We start from the raw sequence: 21,449 nt of genomic DNA on the forward strand, positions 1-21,449 counted from the left end.
GCAGAAATATTCAAATAATATTCCTACCATACCTCATTTTATGAGAGTTTTTAAGTAAAATTTGCTTGTCATCATCAATTCAGACGGCAGAAATGTGTGTCACGATATCAAAATATCTTCATATCATCATGATGTGAAGATATTTTGATATATGATTCCACTGAAAGACGATAAACGATATTGAATTATCGCCCAGCCCTACTTGTAATCAGTATATTCTTTTTTTTATGACCAATTTTTTATTGATTCATTCATACATGACTTTGGCTGCTATCGTTCCCCTTCCCCATTCCCCCTCTCAGGCTTCTTCAAAATAAAAATTAAAAATAAATAAATAAATAAAGTCCATGGGCTTAGATAGCGGAAACATATAAGATCGTCCTAGGTATTACTTATTGACAGAAACACGGTAAAGTACAACAATAATAAAGGCAAAATAAATAAATATTTAAAAAAAAGAAGAAGAATCAGTATATTCTGATTACCTTAACCCGAATAAGGTCATAGTCGGATTAAGACGTGGAGTTTTCCAATTGAATCAACCCATGTAAACAGCTTTGGAATATTGTCTTATTTAGAATAAGGCCAATTCCTGGATTATTGCTGTCTATGTAAACATAGTCAATAGCTGCATGAGCCATATCTTTTCATTCTGAATGAAGATTCCCAACCCCAAGGGATCGCATGGTGTGCGTTTACATGCTCCACAGTATGTAATCCGAATAAAAGCTCCTGACATGCGCAAAATGCAGAATCCAGCACTCTAACATGGGCTTTACGTTTTTAAAAGATGTGGACCTGTGTCAGGAGTTTACTGCTGTTCTTTCTGATGAAGCAACAGTTTTATCAGAGCGTAAGACTTCAAAAGCAACAGATTTTATTTATTTCTCCCAGAAAAATGTAAATGTCAGTTGCGTCAAATGAGTGAGAATGCGCAGAAAGAGTATAGCTAGATATTCCAACCGGAGAAAGTAATCAGAATGAGCGTTTACATGACAGATTTTTACCCATCGAACGGATTATGAAAGGTTTATACAACCCCTCTCAAACGGAATGAAATTTCATTCAGAATGGGCCGGTTTATTCTGATTGGGCTGCTATTCTGATTACTAGTGGAATAAAAGGCTCCATGTAAACGTAGCTAATTCAGAGTAAGACAATCAGAATCAGATTCATTAAAAAAAAAATTCGCCAGGTACATTTTCACATCAGACATTTGGACAGACAAATAAGCAGCAATCAAGCTTTAGAAATTAAATTTAAATATCAAATGTCAGAGACAAAGAAGTAAAGAAAGAAGAGATTTCTGAAAATATATACAGTATATACAATACAATAAGTGGGGCTTTTTACAAGGGCTCAGTAGTAGTAAGTAGTAAGTCAGTAGTAAGTTCAAACAGGACAATCCAAACAGGAATAAGTCGATTAGAACAGGAGTAGGACAATCAGAATTGAAATAGCCCAATCAGAATAGGAATAGTGCCAAATCTGAAAAAGGGGGGTAAGGCGATAAGTAAAAAAGCAGGCAAATCAGAATTGGAGAATATGAATCAGAACACAAGCAGGCCAGTAAGTGAAGCGCTCCAATATGAACCAGAGTATCCCAGTCTGAGTGGGAGTGAAATGCCTCAATCGGCCCTCGCACGCGGCGAGAGGCCCGAGAAGCTGGAAACCGTTCCGCCTAGCGTGTGCCAGAGAGCCCCGTTCAGGGAGGTTTCAAGGTGACCGTGTATTGCCGAAACACAGCAGTGACTCCACAGAGATGAGTGGTCAGTGTGAGCAGATGGCCCGAACGCTATAGGCCTATCCCCCCCCCCCCCCGTCGCTGTGGCCTATAATGCAACAAGGCACTGGAGAGGCGAGAGGCTTCGGACTGCGTGGCCTGTGGGGAACGCGTCGGGAGTCATGTGACCTGTGACCTGTGACCTTCTTTGTGTGCGGCTTATGCTGGGTTCACGTCATATGGGAGAAACGCTACATATGAAAACACTGTTCAGTTCAGGTTTCAGATGTAAATACTACTAGAAAATACTGTTAAGTTCAGGTTTCAGATGTAAATACTACTAGAAAATACTGTTCAGTTCAGGTTTCAGATGTAAATACTACTAGAAAATACTGTTCACTCAGCTTTCAGACGTAAATACTACTAGAAAATACTGTTCACTCAGCTTTCAGATGGTAAATAGGCTACTACTAGAAAAAACTGTTCACTTCAGTTTTCAGATGTAAATACTACTAGAAAAAACTGTTCACTTCAGTTTTCAGATGTAAATACTACTAGAAAAAACTGTTCACTTCAGCTTTCAGATGTAAATACTACTAGAAAATACTGTTCACTCAGCTTTCAGATGTAAATACTACTAGAAAATACTGTTCACTCAGCTTTCAGATGTAAATACTACTAGAAAATACTGTTCACCTCAGCTTTCAGATGTAAATACTGCTAGAAAATACTGTTCACTCAGCTTTCAGATGTAAATACTGCTAGAAAATACTGTTCACCTCAGTTTTCAGATGTAAATACTACTAGAAAATACTGTTCACCTCAGTTTTCAGACGTAAATACTACTAGAAAATACTGTTCACTCAGCTTTCAGGTGTAAATACTACTAGAAAATACTGTTCACCTCAGCTTTCAGATGTAAATACTACAAGAAAATACTGTTCACCTCAGTTTTCAGATGTAAATACTACTAGAAAATACTGTTCACTCAGTTTTCAGGTGTAAATACTACTAGAAAATACTGTTCACTCAGCTTTCAGATGTAAATACTACTAGAAAATACTGTTCATTCAGCTTTCAGATGTAAATACTACTAGAAAATACTGTTCACTCAGCTTTCAGATGGTAAATACTGCTAGAAAATACTGTTCACTCAGCTTTCATATGTAAATACTACTAGAAAATACTGTCCACTCAGCTTTCGGATGTAAATACTACAAGAAAATACTGTTCACTCAGTTTTCAGATGTAAATACTGCTAGAAAATACTGTTCACCTCAGCTTTCAGATGTAAATACTACAAGAAAATACTGTTCACCTCAGTTTTCAGATGTAAATACTACTAGAAAATACTGTTCACTCAGTTTTCAGGTGTAAATACTACTAGAAAATACTGTTCACTCAGCTTTCAGATGTAAATACTACTAGAAAATACTGTTCATTCAGCTTTCAGATGTAAATACTACTAGAAAATACTGTTCACTCAGCTTTCATATGTAAATACTACTAGAAAATACTGTCCACTCAGCTTTCGGATGTAAATACTACAAGAAAATACTGTTCACTCAGCTTTCGGATGTAAATACTACAAGAAAATACTGTTCACTCAGCTTTCAGATGGTAAATACTACTAGAAAATACTGTTCACCTCAGCTTTCAGATGGTAAATACTACTAAAAAATACTGTTCACCTCAGCTTTCAGATGTAAATACTACTAGAAAATACTGTTCACTCAGCTTTCAGATGGTAAATACTACTAGACAGTACATTCTGGAACTCATAAACCGACCTCCTGTATTCTTGCGTCAGCAACTAAGAACATAAGTCATTTTGTGATCACTATTCTGAAAATGCCATGGTAGAGCACAACTGCTTTTTCCTTTGTAGCTGGAATGTTTGGCTTGCTGTAAAACACGAGCTCAAGTGCATGAAAATGCTGATCATGAGCAACCAAATTCTGAAGGAAACTTCAATCGTGGCATCTGGACCGCTTCAAACAAGTTCCTAGTTGTTGCTCGGTCAGTCCAATCGCCCAGCTCTAATTCACAGCCATGCAAAATGCTCCAAATACTGGCCCTACTTCTTCCTGGTATTAAAGTTTGCGTTACAGTAAAGTGATACAACTTTCTGAACTTATTACGGATTGATTACACATTAGTGATTACTAATGATCATTACAAAATGTTCCTGTGTGTAAATATGTTAGGAAAGCAACGAATACTCATCTCCAAAATATCATCACATTATCAATATCGAGGTATTCGCTCTAAAATATTGCGATATTTGATTTTATCAATATCACCCAGTCCTAATGGGAGGGACAGAAGGGGGGATTGTTCCAGAATCTGTGATATTGGTTGGAATTTTTATGGCACACATAAAAATACACTGTTCTCCGGGAAGTAAAAGTACTAGGATTTCGTTAAATATACCAGAACATAAAAATTGTTAAATCGGTGTACTGTATGTCATGATATGGAGAATTAGCTAACAAGGTGAAAAAGACATTTTTCATTCCGTTGTGACTCAAAAGAACCCCGTACTGTACTGAGGCTCGGCACAAACCTAGCCCAAGGCTGTTGAATTATCACATTTCCCAACCTCCCCTTCCTCAGCACAAAGAGAAATACTGAATGCTACCGAATCCTACGGTAAGTGTCAGTAGCGAAATCCACAGAGGATATCACAGACTGGAGGTGTCAAAGCCTTTTTGTAGCAGAGACCGGGCGTCTTCAAAAAGCCACCTGGAAGTGTGTAGGAGACACCGGTAGACCTCCGGCTTGATGATAATGACATACTGGCGCTGCAAACATGTTTTGACCCCGAGTGAACGTTGTGAGGAGGCTGGGACTCGGCGTTAGAAGTTGGAACCCTGTCATTTTGTCAAGTGAGAGATGAAAGAACTGATCCTCGGGGGGGGGGGGGGGGGGACTCTGGAAATGCAGCGGAAGACCCATTTACACATTAGAACTGTATAAATATAATATCCTGGTATGGCAGGCCTCAGCAAACGCAATAACACACTACCTATGAGTTAATCCTCATCAAATCCCCATTGTCATAAATATAAATATATGGCTAAGGATTAAGGATTATATATTTAAGTGAAATGTGCATCAAATGTATAACATCTACAAATTCAACATACACCTGCCTATTGCGAGACTGTGGTATAAAGTGTCCCGGATAAGCAAATGAGGGAATTAAAGGCATTATAAGAATGGAACAAGTTACCAGATATTCAAGTGTGCAGTTATCAGCAACATCTTCTTCATCTAGGTCTAATTTTCCAGTAGGGCTTGTCATGAGGGATCAAAGTTTGGAGCAAGTGCCTTATTTAGCTGCATGATTATATATGAATTCTCAGCACAACATGACATGGACAAATGGAAACACAATTCCAGCAGAATCTGTGTAGCCTGTGGTGATTATTTAATTCATTGATGATCTGATTCATGTCATAGCGAGTGACCCGCTATTGATGGATGCAGCATCCGAGTGGACCAGTATCGCCTACGGGCAGCTGATCCCTGCCAAGCGTTCCGTTCTTTTCTCTTATGGAGAGGCACACCAAACCCCGTGGAAAAATCTCGCAATTTCAGGATTCCTTGCTTATCGGCTCACGTACATGCCTCGTAGAACATGGATTCAAAATGTTAAAAAATCAAGAGGAACCAGTCTTCATTTCGGCTTTCATCCAATATCATCAAACACCACTATTTCAGTTAAATTTAAACTTTTATAATTGGTTCGCCTGTCATTCCCATGATTTTCCCTCAGCAAAATATACCGCGGTGGGCGGTAGCGAGTAATGTGTACCAATTCTAAAAGTTGAAATTATATTAGAATAACAGCTGCTTGGTGGGTTATGTGAATGCCGAAAGTACCACAAAACTCCATAGATTCAGAAAATGTCTCAAGTCATGTTCTATCTGGTATGTACGTTCGCCAATAAGCAAGGTAAGATTAAACTGGAAGACTTTTAATGGAATTCGGTATTCCCTTCTATCCATTAAAAACGGAATGTATGTTATCGGGGCTAACCCCAGGGTAGATAGACAGCTTACAATTAGGGAATAGGCCTCAAACATATATGCCTTACCTTTGTCAGCTGTGCTATTTTCTTGCTCATTTTCAGGTGCAGGTCCTGGGTATATTCCATGGCGATGCCGGACTGGAAGGACATGCTGGATGCCGAGGATGAAGTATATTTCCCCTGACCGGCAGGGCTGTAATACTGCTGCCAACCCGACCCAGTCGCCATCTTCACGATGATGCTTCAGATGCTTTTACTAGAGAGATACGGGATGTAATAACAAGCTGGGAAATGGCAAGCAGTCAGCCAACGAGTTGTGGACGGGACTGGGACTGTGGCGGAATTTTGACACTGAGCGTTAGCTTAAATCCGTGGCGAAACAAAAATCGCATCAAAAAGATGAAGCCTTGTTAGCCAGTAGCTTGTTGAAAAATTGGTTCATTTTGCGCAGGTATGGATAATAATACACAGCAAACGATAGAAAAATATGTATTTTCTTTTAAGCCCCAAAGACGCTGGCTACTACCATCTTGTCCGTTAATGTTTCTGTTTTTATTGGTCCTCGGAGGGCTAGCCAGGTAAGCGGCTCCTGTCTGCTGTCACCTGCCGCTGGCGTGGAGCTGTTTCTCGGATAGCTGGCTGGCTCCGGGTCGGTCACCTTGATACCGAAATTTCTCAACGGGATCCGTTCAGACTGATCTCTCCTCAGTGCATTCTGGCTACAGTGACTGAGAGAGTGTGTAGAGACTGAAGGTGTGTGTGTGTGAGTGTATGTGTGTGTCTGTGTGTGTATGTGAATGTGCGTGTGAGAGAGTCTGTGTGTGTAGGGCAGGCTCAGCGGTTGGTTGCTGCGCCTCTGTTGCCATGGATCACCTCAACAGTTTATGCTGCATTCACGTAGTGTGGGAACAACGCTGCGTTCAAGTGCTGTCGGGAAAAAATCGGAATCACGCTCGTGAGCGCACGTGAACGAGCCAACAAAGTGGTAAATATGACGGGGAAAGGGAGAATTGCCGAGACGTTTAGGAGGCGGAGAGGATGGAAGCTGTGTCAACTGATGGTAAAATGCATGTATTGGTTGGTATTATGTACAGAAACAGTATTGTTGTGTGTTTATGTTTATTTTGTGTCTTAATAAATTAATTAGAACATAAGTTACACATTCTCCTCTTCATTCTGCTGAACAGCACGAAGTAGCAATGATTTATCAAACAAAACAAGGCCCTCTCTAACAACGTATTTGTTAAAAGGCCCATTTTTTATTTTCAACCAAAACAATGGGAGTAGGGAAAGCACTTGTAATGCAGAAAGTAGGGGAAATTATTCAAGCTTAACATCGCAGAAAATCCCGTTAGAAAGCTGTGGAGCACTTATCACTGGCTTAATGCGCACTTGGCAATGAGCAGCACTCTTCCTCGGGCAGCAATTCCTCATGCTGCCGGGAACTTCTGCTTTGAAACCACTGTGTTGGAGAAGAAGGTGGCGGGGCCAAGTGCAACAACCGTTGAAGATAAAAACGTACCCATTCGGAGAAGTTAGCTGTTAACAGTTTAAGGTAATGTTAAAGGCATAATAATATGAGCGTGGCCTGTCTAAAACGTTGGTGTTTGGCTCCATTCGCAAGTAATAAGCCCTTTAGCAACCTCAATTTATTTCCTACATGACACTGCAAACTAGCATAACACTGCCTTCCTCCGTGTATTAATTTACTGGCATGCTTCATTAGCCTGCATGTAAGCCGATGTGATTGAAATTACCTTTAAAATGCAACGCAAAATAATTTTGGGTTTGTTTGCCTTTGCATATTACACAGAAATGGAAGGTAGAAAACATGAGTGTTTAGGTTAGTCAGCTACAATCTTGACTAACACATTGTGAGAAACACTGATAGGTTTTAATTCCAACCAAAGACTACACCAGGTGATTTCACTGTTCAGTATGCTAGACCAGTGGTTCTCAATGTGGGGTCCGGGGACCACCAGGGGTCCTTGAGGGGGTTCCAAGGGGTCCCCAGCAAATTGATGCATTTTTAAACTTCACTATTATTTCATTTACAACGAGTTAACACAATTAGAGAATGTAGAAGAATGACAGTTTTGATCATACTTTCACTGTTATCTCTCTAGTACCTGCAATACAGTCCTGGAAATCTGGACAAAATCATATCTAACCCTAATTTAGTGCCCTAATGTGCACTAAATTAGGGGTCCTTGATATGAAAAAGGTTGAGAATCACTGTACTAGACAGCATACCGCCCTGGAGTGCCTGGAACAAAACATAGTATATCTCATAGATATCCGTTCAACACAGCACTTATTTGTTGGGCATTTTTCTAAAAGTTCATTCATATTTTCCATAGGGATTTTGGACTACACACCAAATGGCAGAGATGCTAATCTATGGCTTGCAAAATGACGACTTCCACTTAAGGTCTCTACATTGATTCCATGTTTTATACAAAATAATGCACTCAGTAATATAAAAAAAAAAAAAAAAAAAAAAGAAAAACTGGCCCACTGGTCTGCAAATGTGGACATTAACCCTCAACATGCACACTCCTCCTCCTTTTTAGCTTTGCAGAGATCATAACCACTGTTACCAAGCAACTGACTGTTATAGACCTGAATCAAAGTTATTTTTCTCAAAAGCTACTCCTCACAAAAATGGCAGTTTTAGCTTTGGCTGTTGGCCTGGATGTCACTCGGTCCAAATAAACCTTAGATTAGGCCATATCTTTTAACTTTTCCATCTTGTTTTCTTGTAGTATTTAATAGCTGAAGTGAACGGTATTTTCTAATAGGAATCTTGTGTCTACCATTTTTTCCATGGCACTGGAATGCAACATTACATGATTCTTGGTTAAGTCACTAATGCCTAATTGAGCTGCAATGAAAATTTAACCTGACTGGAATGGCAGCTGAATGCACCACATCTCATAAATTCTTATTCATATTCATAAGGATGAAGCAAATAGTTCATCTTAAGTTTGTAAATGTATTCATGCTTACTCGTGACTTTTGCAATGTGGGGAGCTCACTGCCTGCGTGCCTGTGCGTGTGTGTTAGGGTTCAACTGACACACACACACACACACACATACACACACACACAGCATACCCCTGCTCACTGAGGCTAGGTGTTTGAGCCAAAACGGGTGCTATAATTTTTGCCTTGTCTTTGTCTTGTCTTTGGGCCAATAACACTCCAAACAATTGAGGGCAGTAAAAACATATTGGTGATCATAAATACACACAGGTGCATGGGTTAAGGTTAGGGTTAGGGTTAGAAAGAAAGAGCTGTAAAACTGTAAAACAATTGCCGGCACATTTTATGGAGACATGAGCATCAATCAGTTTTATAAGAAGCAGGACAAATTAACTTTTAATTCAAACCTTTGGGATACTCAGTTTGCTAAGCTTCTCTTTGCAGAAGATTTCTATCTCTGTCTCCTCCGCTCCTCAGAGGCACAACTACCTCTCAACACCATGAAAATGCAGTCTACGCACCTCATGGCCAGTAGCAGTGACATGGCTGTTACAATTGACACAGTTGGAACAGGGGAAATGAACAGGAGCGAGGGAGGACAAGAAATGTGCCAGTGTCTCATCACTACCTGACAGTTTGTCTTATCCGGCTTGAACGAGATGTACAACGGAATATCATCAGCGTAGCAGTGATATGAAATACCTTTTGAAATTGCTAATAATCTGTCCTAGGGGAAGCATATACAAGGCAAACAAGAGAGGACCCAAAACAGAACCCTGGGGCACACCGCAGGAAATCATCATAGCCCCTCTCTCTGAAACTCTATCCGTCTTTCAAATTCCTCATCAGTGCTGCAGATTCTCTTTAATCTTAAAAGTTGGCTGGAGGGCAAACCCCTTTACAAGCTATATGGATGATAGCTAGAAAAATGTAGGTAGTTGTCTGTTCTTTTGCGATACACTGTAGTCTGTAGCAAGTCAGTTTTCTTCACCTGTACATCCAGAAAAGACACCGACTCTTTGTTTGCCTCCAAAAGTAATCTTAATGGAAGGCAATCTAGAGTTGGGACACACCATCAGGTTTTGCCCATGTATCAGTAAAGACAAAAAACAAATCATCAATATACCAAACCATTTTAGAAAAAGAGAGAAGAGGTTGCTGTGATAAATGTGGTCTTCCTCCAACTTGCCCATGAATAGATCGGCATAGTTTGTGTTGAAAGGGCTGCCCATGGAGACCCCCTGTTTTTGTAGATCCTTATCAAACCTGAAGTAGTTTTTTGTGAGAACCAACTCAGTCAGTTCCATCTGTAGCTCAGAAGCCGCTGGTTTTCATTGGCTGCACTCGTACGCCACGGCATCGCCCCTTTTAATATCAAGTGCTGACTCCACCTACCCGGGCCATTTTCAGCGAATTACAAGTGGACCCATTCAAATCATCTAATCAGGAGAAGCAGAACTCTGGGTCCTGGATGGATCAGGAGTAGAACCACTGGCTTAAAGGGAATATCGGTCCTGAATGTTCCCCTGATGTGAGTTTTTAGCCCCACGACAGTAGGAGCTCTATCACATTGTTGCTCTGTTCGCCACTTTCTGTTCGCCGGTTTTTCGAGGTCCGGCCGAGAATCGAACTCGGAGACCTGAGTTCGATTCTCGGCAGGAACGCTTCCACAAAATTCAACGTTGCAGGACTGTTAGACTCTTAGTCTTGTTTGGCTTCCAATTGGATTCCTGGCAAATTTGCTTGGACTTTACTCTCTACTGTAACAATGAAAAGTTCAAGATCACATTTGGACTCACTTAGGCTATGGTACAGTATGGCAAGTGCCACGCCTTACCATACTAAATTGACACCCATGTCCAAGGCTTGTTATTACCTCCACCAAGGAGGTTATGTTTTCGGTGCCGTTTGTTTGTCTGTCAGCAGGATTACGGAAAAACTACTGGCCCGATTTTCATGAAACTTCGTGGAAGGGTGTAGCATGGGCCAAGGAAGAACCCATTAAATTTTGGAGCGGATCCAGATCCGACTCACAAACAAGCAATAGCACGAACCTTGGCGGAGGTCTGCGCTCTCCGAGTGCCCCTCTAGTTCATCACTGTGGTTAATTGGCTAGGCTATTGAACTTCATGAACTTTTGTTTTGTTGCTCTTATTTATCACTCTGCTAGGGCCATATTAGTAAGCAAAGCATTAGTTACCGGGCCCAGACGCTTTGCAGACCACTTTCCTCTGGCACCCTGTGTATGTCATTGAGGACAATTTAGCCAGCTGGACTGCCAGGTTGCTCTCTCTTCATCTCTTCTGTAAATCAATACAACGTAAATACACTCAGAGGGCACATCATCCTTGGCTCTCTTTCTCAGTTTTTCAGTAAATTCTGTCCTCCTCTCTACTCTGTCAATAGAGTAAAGCCGGAACTCTTGAGAAAAACAATGCTGTGACGGGAACAGAATAACATCACCCTTACATCATCATTTACTAAATAAAAAGGATGTCTTTGCACAAGGAATCACATGATAGTAACTGACCAGGTACATCAAGATGGCAGTGTCCTAGGTTGATGTGCAATACCTAGCCACAGTTTCAAACCAGCAAGAGTGGATATGGACACTTCGCACTGTGGGACAAGTAATGGGGTCAACCCAGAACAGCATCATTGTATTTGTGGCTTATATCATTGCCCCTCTCTGTTACATGGTGATTTGTGCTAATATGGTTATTCCTAGGTTTTAAGCATTTTGCACATCCAGTCAGTTGCTGGGGTTATGACTCTGTTTTCTTTTTTCATTTAACTCCGATGAGGACCCAGCAAGGCGTCATTGATTCAGTGTTGAAATTTGGTTAGAATCACAATCAGTGTTAGTCATCATAGACTCAACATTTAAAGCAATATTCCACTTAGTTTTAACATGGGGGTTATTTGGCCATGAAAACCAGAATATAATCACCAAGATCAGATGCAGCTGGAACGATTTGGTAGCGTTCAGATTTTTACTTCCCTTTCATTTGAATGAGGCCACGAAAATAACCTGAAAACTGACATTTAACACGGTGAACAGATTCAACAACAGGTGACAAGGTGACACCAGTTCATTTGTTTAGAAATCAACAAAATCGACTTCTTGATTGTGGAATGGTATGATTACATGTGAATCTAACTATAAAAAAAGTTAATAAATCCATCCCTGTTACTGAGATATAACAGACACCCATGCATTGGTCAAAAGAACTGCGTATTCAACAAAGCTGTGTAAGCTTGTGTAAACACTCTTAATCCATGCTTGTTCGTTCGGTGTAGGCCCAAGGACACACGGATGAAGGTTTTGTCATTCTCATTTTCCGAGTTTGTGTTTCACTATGACATAACCACCTGCAATATTTTCATTGCCAAGGCAGCGGTGTCCAGTCCTTTGCCATGGAAGAGTCTGCAGGTTTTCATTAAAATCAAATACAGCAGTTGTGAAATCAGCTGTGGTGCTGGGCAGTTCGAGTCTTTTTAGTGATTTGTTAAATTTCATGCCAGTACCTCAAAATAAATTGAACTTTTGAGTATTTCAAGTTTCCGAGTATTTTTCTTAGATTGAGTTATTTGGTCTTATAACTTCTGCACAAACTTTTATTAAGTGCTGTACACCTTTTAGGCCAATAGAGGGCTAATCATTTTTGCTAATGTTGGAAAACACAACATCCACACCATGGTTGTTAGCAAAATATGTATTTTTTAAATTCAATAACCTGTTAAAATATGTAATAACTTCATCGTATGTCATTTTTACTTACATTATTTCACCTATTTTAAGAACAGAACCATTGGCAAATGGGATCCAAAAAGGAAAAAAAGGGGCTCTGGATGAAATCCAAAAGCCCTGAAATAACACCTGAGAGGACAATTCACCGGAGCTTTCAGGTGGTAAATACTTCTTGGGAACTTGTACATTTAAAATATCAAAGTCAGCATCATATCAGAAGGTGTTTTCAACCAGCCGCTTCGTGCCACGCAACATGTGGTTAAGAGTTTATCAAGGTTTTGCTTCGGTTGCGTTCGGACTCAAGATGGAAGAGAATGCAGATGAATTGTAACAACATCTTGAGGCTGTTTGATCTAATTACACTGCAGCCCAGGAGGATATATATACGTATGTATTTAAAAGCATGGTAGGTCATTTTGTCGTTCCCTAAAATTCCCTAAAAAGCACTAGTCACTAAAATTAGCCACTTGTACTTATTTTTAAGTCACTATTAAGCCAGTTGCTAGTCACTTTTGTAATTTTACTAGTTGCTATATAATAGATACTAGTTCTAATTTAATAGGTACTAGTGACTAATTTGTTTTTTACTAGTCACTTTTCTCCTTTTACTAACATTTAATAAGACTAGTACTTATTTTATAGTTACTGACTAATTTGTAGTTACTGACTAATTTTATTTTTACTTTTAAATTTATTTTTACTTTTAAAGTGCTTTATAGTGCTTTTTGGGGAATAAATTATATTGAAATATAAAAGTCCCAGTTGGATGACTTTGGATCTTTTCTTTAATGTTCTAAATGAAATGTAACACAGACTCTTGAGCAAGAGGGACATGGGCTGAATATATTATTTGTGTTTTCATTTGGTGTCATTTTATGATCGCCCCAACAGCTTTTATGTCAGCTTAAAGGGAAAATGCATAATGTCAGTCTTGCCTTTGTACTAGTTGATAACCAAAAACATTGCCTATCTTCTGTCAGTGAGATATTTAGTCACCATGAGTAATATGTGGGTCAGTTTCAACAGAAGTGTTTTTTTCTTTCATTAGAATGTGTCATCACTGCTAAAACCTATGTGTCATTACAATGAGAAAAGTACAAATTATTTTAGTAAATGTTGATTCTGGCCAGTGTAGAGAAAACTTGGGTGGACATCTAGTTTAAGATCAAGGTCTGCACAGGTCTGACATTTTTTTTATTTTTGCCATTTTTGCCTTTATTTGACAGGTAGTCGTGAAGTAGAGATAGACAGGAAAGATTGGTAGATAGAGAGGGGGAGATGACATGTGACAAAGCTCCTGGGCCGGTTTTGAGCCCAGGACCACCCTGGTCTGACATTTAAAGCTGCACTACACTAGAGGATTTTTATGTGAATTCCACCCATCTTATGAGCTTAGAAGAGTAAACCAAGTCAAGTCAGGTTTATTTCTATAGCCCTTCATCACAAAGCTTGTCTCAAAGGACTTTAAAGAGACAAGCCTACCTAGATCTAACTGTTGAGTTAATCACAAAACAAAATGATGCAGTTCAGTATGAAACAAAATAAAACACAAGGAAGCACAGGATACAAAATAGCATGTTGAAAAGACAGGACAGTTCTACCTAGCCTAGCTTAGCAGAGCAAATAAGAGAGAGAAAAACATGACGAGGCAGAAAGATGGGACGGGCGCGGGCGTCCACTACCAAGTGAAATCACTGTGTGTGACAGGTGTCTGACAGAGAGGAAAGACAAACAGACAGCCTGCCACACACACACACACACACACTCGCGTACTAAGCACAACCCACACGCTCCAAGCAGACATATTCAGCCACCTACACACTCATCCAGACAGCAGACAGACAGTGAGTGTAATGATGCAGACAGACCAAGAAGCAGCTTGACGTTGGACTGGGTTCACAACGGCCGGTTCCTCTACCAATGCTGTCTAAAGTAAAGTAAGAGAGGAGACTGTGTGGGTCCCAAGCTAGACAGGGTTAGGACTGGTTGGATGACAATGAGAATTGATAGGTTCTGAGTTTGGATTTGAAGAGTTCCAAAGAATTTGCTTCCTTAATCGCAAGAGGAAGTTGATTCCAAAGATCGGTGATTTTCCGGCACAAGGGTGTACATAAGGGTAACGATGAGGTAAGGTAAATACGATGGTGCAAGGGAAGTTAAAATGGGTGTAATGTGATGGAATTTGCTAGTTTTAGCAGCTGCAAGTGAGGTCCGTGACACAAGACCTTTGTGTTTTTGGGTCAACAGCTAACATCTCTGTTTAGTTGGTGTTCAGAAGCAGGAATTGTTTTGACTGTAGATAAGCACATTTCTAGTTTTGCATATTGAGAGCAGTCGCTTAATAGGTATGTAGAGTTGAGTATCATCAGCATAGCAGTGAAAATTCATGTCATAACTAGAAGGGCACTCGGAGAACGCAGATCTCCGCCATGGTTTGTGCTATTATTGCTTGTTTGTGAGTCGGATCCAGATCCGCTCCAAAATTTAATGGGTTCTTCCTTGGCCCATGCTACACCCTTCCATGAAGTTTCATGAAAATTGGCCCAGTAGTTTTTCCGTAATCCTGCTGACAGACAAACAAACGGCACCGAAAACATAACCCTGTGGTACGCCGAACTTAACTGGAGCATTCAGAGATGATGTTGTTGTGAGAAACACTGTGTGTTCTATCTGACAGGTAAGACTTAGACCACAAAAGTGCAGGGTCTCAGATGCCGCCACCTGTCACCACCTGTTGTACTCTATAGAAGGTGACATCACATGGCACCAAAGACCAGCCAATAGCAGATGTCCAGTTCAGTACCCTACTTTTGCCTATGTTTGCTTTTTTCGGAATATCTAGGACTGCAGTCACACATACACAAGCATGGATGACTTATTACAGAGGCAAAGAGTTACAGCCTACATGAAAAGTTAAGAATGGACACCAACAAGCCATTTGCCAATCAACGCTAGTGACAATTTAGTAACTCTTTCCTCTTTTTTGGTGACAATTTCTTGATGAAATGCAATACCAAATTGAAAATTGGAATGATATCCCTTTTTTTTAATGGAGAGTTTTATTATACAGTTTGAGAATGAAAAATGTTTTTCCCTTTCTTTTATTGGTTTGTTCTTTAGACACTTTCAGCCAACAAAACTGTGGTGAAAGCAAAGCCTCAGACAAACAGTTTCTGAAATGGCTCCTGTTATAGCGGGACAGATTTGATGGGGGAGAGAGAAAAACATCATGCATACAGTATATTGAATAGCCAAATAGAATACAGGGTATGCTTACACTGACTATCAAATGTTAAACCAGTATTTTTCCATACTTTTCTATCCTTCGGTATAAGGCATGTCTCTGTATTCTCTGTATTTTTCCACTTCAGTGAATCTCCAAGGCCATGAACAGCCGATGGGCAGCTTAGTTCCTGTAAACAACTGTATGGTTGATAAAATACTCACTATTTTTTACTGCTTGGAGACTCATTTTTCTCTCAGACTGCTGCTTTTTCTGTTTCTTTCTACCACTAAAGTGAGTGCTGATTGTTAAAGTTCTAGGTTGGACCTTAACAGACTACCAGGCCTGAATCCAACAGTGTCCAACCCAGTGCAAGGAAAATGAATGAGCTGAGGTATGCATTATGTCAGGCTATTATCATTGCAGCTTTTTTAATATGATTTTCAATGTATTTGTGTGTCGAGTGTCTTTTCTATGGTATAAAGATGCGCACTTGACAAGTAAATAGAATTTTTGAATCAATGTCCTGTTGAAGGTATTTTTTTCTCATTTTTCAAGGTGAGGTGCTAGTTAAATACAAGTTTTCTGTAATAATATAATATATAAATATTCTAATCTATCTATCTATCTATCTATGTAAACATTATATGTACATTTTATATACGTTTTATATACTTGTTTCCAGGTACAGCTATTATCTACAGACTATTGAGTGCTGAATTTGTTGAATTGTTAAAATGAGCACATATGAGTAAAACTTTACAGCTTTCATTATTATTAATATGCTGTTTTCTGTGTTATCCCTTGACAGACTGAAAATTTCCCAAATATTTATGAGAATAGCAGTTATCTGGGGAGACTCATTATAATATCCTGTTAGACCTGGAAGTCTCCACCTAGTAGCTAGCGCCTTCAAATTTATTATGGATTATGCATCAGAAGGAAGGGGAGGAAGGTGAGTGTACACACCATGGACCCTGACATGCAGCTGTGCACTTCCAGATTCTGAACTAGGAACTCACAACACCAGTCGACTCTCCTCAAGAGGCCCAGAAATATCTGAATGACATCCTCCAGTGAACTGTCCCTGTTTTCCCCCTTTTCAATGTTTTCTTGTTTTAAAAACCGATGCCTACAACAAGGCTCCGATTGCTGCTTTGACATATTTTTCCCTGCCTGTTCTTTTTCTCAACTCTGCATTGTAACATTTTACATACACTTTTTTGTTAGGAGTTGGAAGGATTGTGAACTACACTCTGTGCTTTGAGAGCCTCTTGTCTGTCATGTGTATTGACTGTGTGTGTGTGTGTGTCCCTGTAGTGCCAATAAAGGTCGTGGCTGTCGTAGTGGGCGACCACCGGCTGTGCCTTTTATTGACTGGGCCAGTGTCAAGGTGGCAGGAATCCAGATCCAGACACATGGACTCACCCCAGACATCACCCAGAGCCTGATGCAGGACACTCCTTAACATTACAATACAATTCTCTTGATATGATTTTTTGTGCATTATTCCCCTAATGTTAAGATGTGCATTATTTCCCTAATGTTCAGATGTACAAAGTTGTAGTAACATGCTAAGAAAGCTTGCCATAAGATTGTCATGCCATTGACTGATGTGTGATAGTCGTCATGTCCAGATGTGGTACAAAGTCCCCCAAGCAAAAGGAATTCTGTAGCTGCATTTTTATGTGTATTGCCCCTTTACTGTGTAGATGGGGTGTGTAGTCCTTGAAAGGAGGACTTCATCATCTTGTCCTGGACCTGGTTCCTGGAGGAGCAGTGGGCCAGTTGCTGGAGCAATACCTGATGATACTCAGATTAGGATTGTCTGATGTGACGCCCCATGTAGCACCCTGGTTTTCCCCTTAAATTTCCACTTTTCCCATACTATATGATATGTGTCACATACTACATATTCTGTATCTGCTTGTTCAAACGCTTCATTGAATCTTAAGTTATATCACGCTTATACTGAGTGAAATATTCAATCCCAAAACCACCCCAAGAATCCCAAGAAGGGCTATGCAATTCCCTCAAGTGGAAAAAATCTAGATGTCTTGTACGTCATTTTATACACATTTCCCTGCAATTCAGCATGACATATTTGGTATCTTTGGAAACCTTGGGATCTTGACTAGAATTGAATATAAACTTCTGTGGGTTTGAAAAAAAGCTTGGCCGTGCAACATGAGTTTGTAATGATGTAGGAGGTTTTAATGAACAAAATCATATATCCTGCACATGGACTGATGTTTGTCTGATTTTTACACTGACACCACATTCGTCATGAGGTGACAGCTACGCTTGTGTAGAACAAGAAAGAACTCAATCCTGGTCCTCAGGACTCAGAGCCCTGCTGGTTTTCATTCTAGCCATCTAATCAGGGACTGACTTACATCGGGGATGCCGGGTGAATGCAATTAACTGCAATCAACTTCCTGGTAGGATAGAATACCAGCAGTATTCTGGGGCCCAATGATCAAGATTCAACGGCACTCGATGGGCTGAGGACCACTGTTGTAGATTCATACTGTGGTTCTCAGCCTATCGAGTGCCATCAAGGCCCGAGAGTCTGCCGACCCCAACAATGGATGCAACTGTTCTCTAAGCACCGTTCTTGAGACGTTTCTACTTGTCGTCTTTCAAATAAAAGTTGCAGAGAACTGGGAAGCTTTGAATGGCTGGAATCAACTTCTCGTCCATTTTGGACTTGCCAGGCAGGACCCTTGTTCATGAAATAAAATCTCATCAGTAGGGAAACAATGAAGTGCTTAAGTCTGATTGGCTGTTGACGTCCAATGACAGTGAAATGCTCGTGGCCAACATTGTCCGATGGACTTCCAGCAATCTTGGAACCCATGGTCTATCGGTCTGACAACGATTAGACCCTGATACGTGAGAATGGAGTTGCAGTTGAGAGACGACGTCTCATATGCAGATATCTGTTTATAGAGATTAGCTGAAATGTCGTGTGGACCTAAAACACCTACAAAAAGTATCAATGTTTGTGTATTGTGTGGAGAAACGTTCGACTCTCGCGTCTCAAGTTGCTAATCGGACTGTAAACAATGACCAGCGCATGGAAGAGGAAGTCTTGGCCCGGGTGTTCGCTGGCTACACCGGAAACCCCAAAATATTGGCCGTCACCGCCAGAGTCTAATTGTCGTCAGACCGAAAGACGATGGGTTCCGAGATTGGACTTCCAGTGACTTGTTGATCATGGTGCTCGCAGTGTGGACATATGCTTATTGCTAAGATGCTATTGGGAAACAGGGGCTTTGCTTTTCTATGTGTACCAGTTCAGTGTACTAGCTGTTACCTCTGAGTTCTCCATTCCTTTTTCAGCCTGGCTTCCTTCTGCACTATGGGCTGGCTGCGGATGTATGTACGCATGGTCAGCTAAACCTAAAATGTCAAATGTTATTCAGCTTTGGAAAAGATCCACTGCTGAGCAAGCACGGAAATTCAGTTGAACTCTCAAAACTGCAAAATTAATCACATACTGTATATACACTGAAACTAAAGACTAATAACAAATGGTAAAAGGCGAGGATTTGGGCGATAAAGGCTTTACTGCTCTGCCTTTGGACTTCATGCTGCCTCTTTCAAGGGCCTCACTTGGTTTTTTGAATGCAAATGTGTCAAGTGTGTGTGCGTGTGAGAGAGTGTGTGTGTGTGACAGAGTGAACGCTGTTGATTGCGATGATTTGTAAATAGGGCACACCCTCATTTAACTTGCTCTTAATGAATAATGAAGAGGGAAGTTGCTGGCTCAGCATTCTCCGGTCGACCGGAACTCTGCTCACGAGATCGTCTTTTTCGTCGGCATTACAAAGCAAACCGAGGCTCGTGAAGGAACGTGAGTGTGTACGCATACTTGAGAGTATTGTGTGTGTGTGTGTGCGCGTGCCTATGTGTGTGTGTGTGACCTACATTGAGGGTGGATATGGCAAAAACATAGGATCTATGCTGGTATTTGAAAGAGAAAAGAGAGATGAGGAGAGACCTATGGGAATTGTGTGTGCAAAAAAATGATGGACTGCTCTCTATTGTTCTTTATATTGAGGCGGTTTCATTCTATAACCAGATGCGCGCATGGGTACACACACACACACACACACACCTCGTTTCTCATCCATTTGTGTTTCTATTTTTAGGGGAAATATGAAATTGAGGCGCATATTCCGCTTCACTACTCCCAGCTTAATAATTGGAATATTTTATAGGTTTGAGCCTCCTCTCGCTGAAGGGATACAGACTAACACAATCCAATTAGGAATGGCTGGTGGCACACACAAAAAGTAATAAAGTTGACAACATAATAACCACAACAATCTAATCTCGCTCTCTGCTTACCGAAATATACAGTGTACGCCGTTAACACTGCGGGGCAAACGATCAAATTGAAATATAATTGCATAACCCTGCAGAAGGATAGTGTGTGAGCAAATTTTTACAGAGGGAACACAGTAGCATATCAATTCAGTGCTTATCAATCTGATCACTGTACTGTTACTGGAAACTGGAGCTCTAGTAAAAAAAAACAATCAGACATGGCCCGTAGCATCCTGCAGCTTGTTTCCCAGAATGCACTAAAACACTTGACACGTAGGTTATGTTTCTACATAACCGGGTGAAAAATCGTTTTGCTGATATATGGGGCCAATTACGTAAGGGCATGTTTGGGTCATCCTCAGCACCATGCAAAGACTCACTATGCAAAGACCTATTTATAGACTCCTCCAGAATCAGTGGGAGCCAATCAGAGAGACTAGCGGCAACCAACAATCAGTTCATCAGCAAGGCAGCTGAGGCCATAGGAAGGTTATACAACTGCATGGATACAGACAGTTATCAGGTCTAATTTGACATGAGACTACAGAGATTACATTGCATGAGATACATGAGAGTTACAAAAAGGTTACTGAAATATTAAAAGAAACAAGGCAAGAGATAATTCTTCATTCAGAGGATTAGGGCCACTCAAGAAAATTAAAAAAAACGACTAAATTGTTTGACTCACAATTCTGACTTTATTCCTCACAATTTCTCACAAACAGAATTCCGAGATAAACTCAGAATCGTGGAAAAAATAAAGTCAGAATTCCGAGATATCGAGATATAAAGTCAAAATTCGGAGAAAAAAACTCATAATTGAGTCGTTTTTTTATTTTATTGAGTGGCCCTAATCCCCTTCCGTAGGATATAGAGGTTTCCTGTAGAAAATACATTTATATTCTGACCTAAGTAACCTCTGTTCTATATTACCAACCCTTGTGATCTGCAATCCGCGTTTTTTACTGGTCGAATAGTCTTACCTATGTATTGTAACCCACATGAGATAAGGTAAATGACACCAGCAGATATATGCGTAAACACATTGTTTTATGCTATATGTTTTAGAAGTAGTATGGCTGGTGAAAGCATGCTGTACATTCACAGCAAGAGGAAGAAACCGGTCATGCTGCCCAAAGGTCTTTCAAGAAAGTCTCTTACATTCTTAGACCTGTAATAGCAAATCGTCTTTTTAGGTGAAGCAGAGAGAAAGGCTTTCTTTTTAAAGCAGACCACATGACCCGAACTGACCAACAGACCAACAGATTCACTCTCATTTTGGAACGAGTCTCGTCTGCTTGGCTTTCCGCCTCGTACTTTTTTACTGGTTTTTACCGTTCTGGCAACCGCAGGGAGGAGGGGGTCGACTTTGAAAGTTGTGTTTACGAGCCACAG

Source organism: Centroberyx affinis, unplaced genomic scaffold, assembly GCF_046629955.1.
Source record: "Centroberyx affinis isolate AG114_WGS23_722 - 3 ecotype Tasmania unplaced genomic scaffold, CSIRO-AGI_Caff_v1 ptg002908l_1, whole genome shotgun sequence".
NCBI classification, from domain to species: Eukaryota; Metazoa; Chordata; class Actinopteri; order Beryciformes; family Berycidae; genus Centroberyx; species Centroberyx affinis.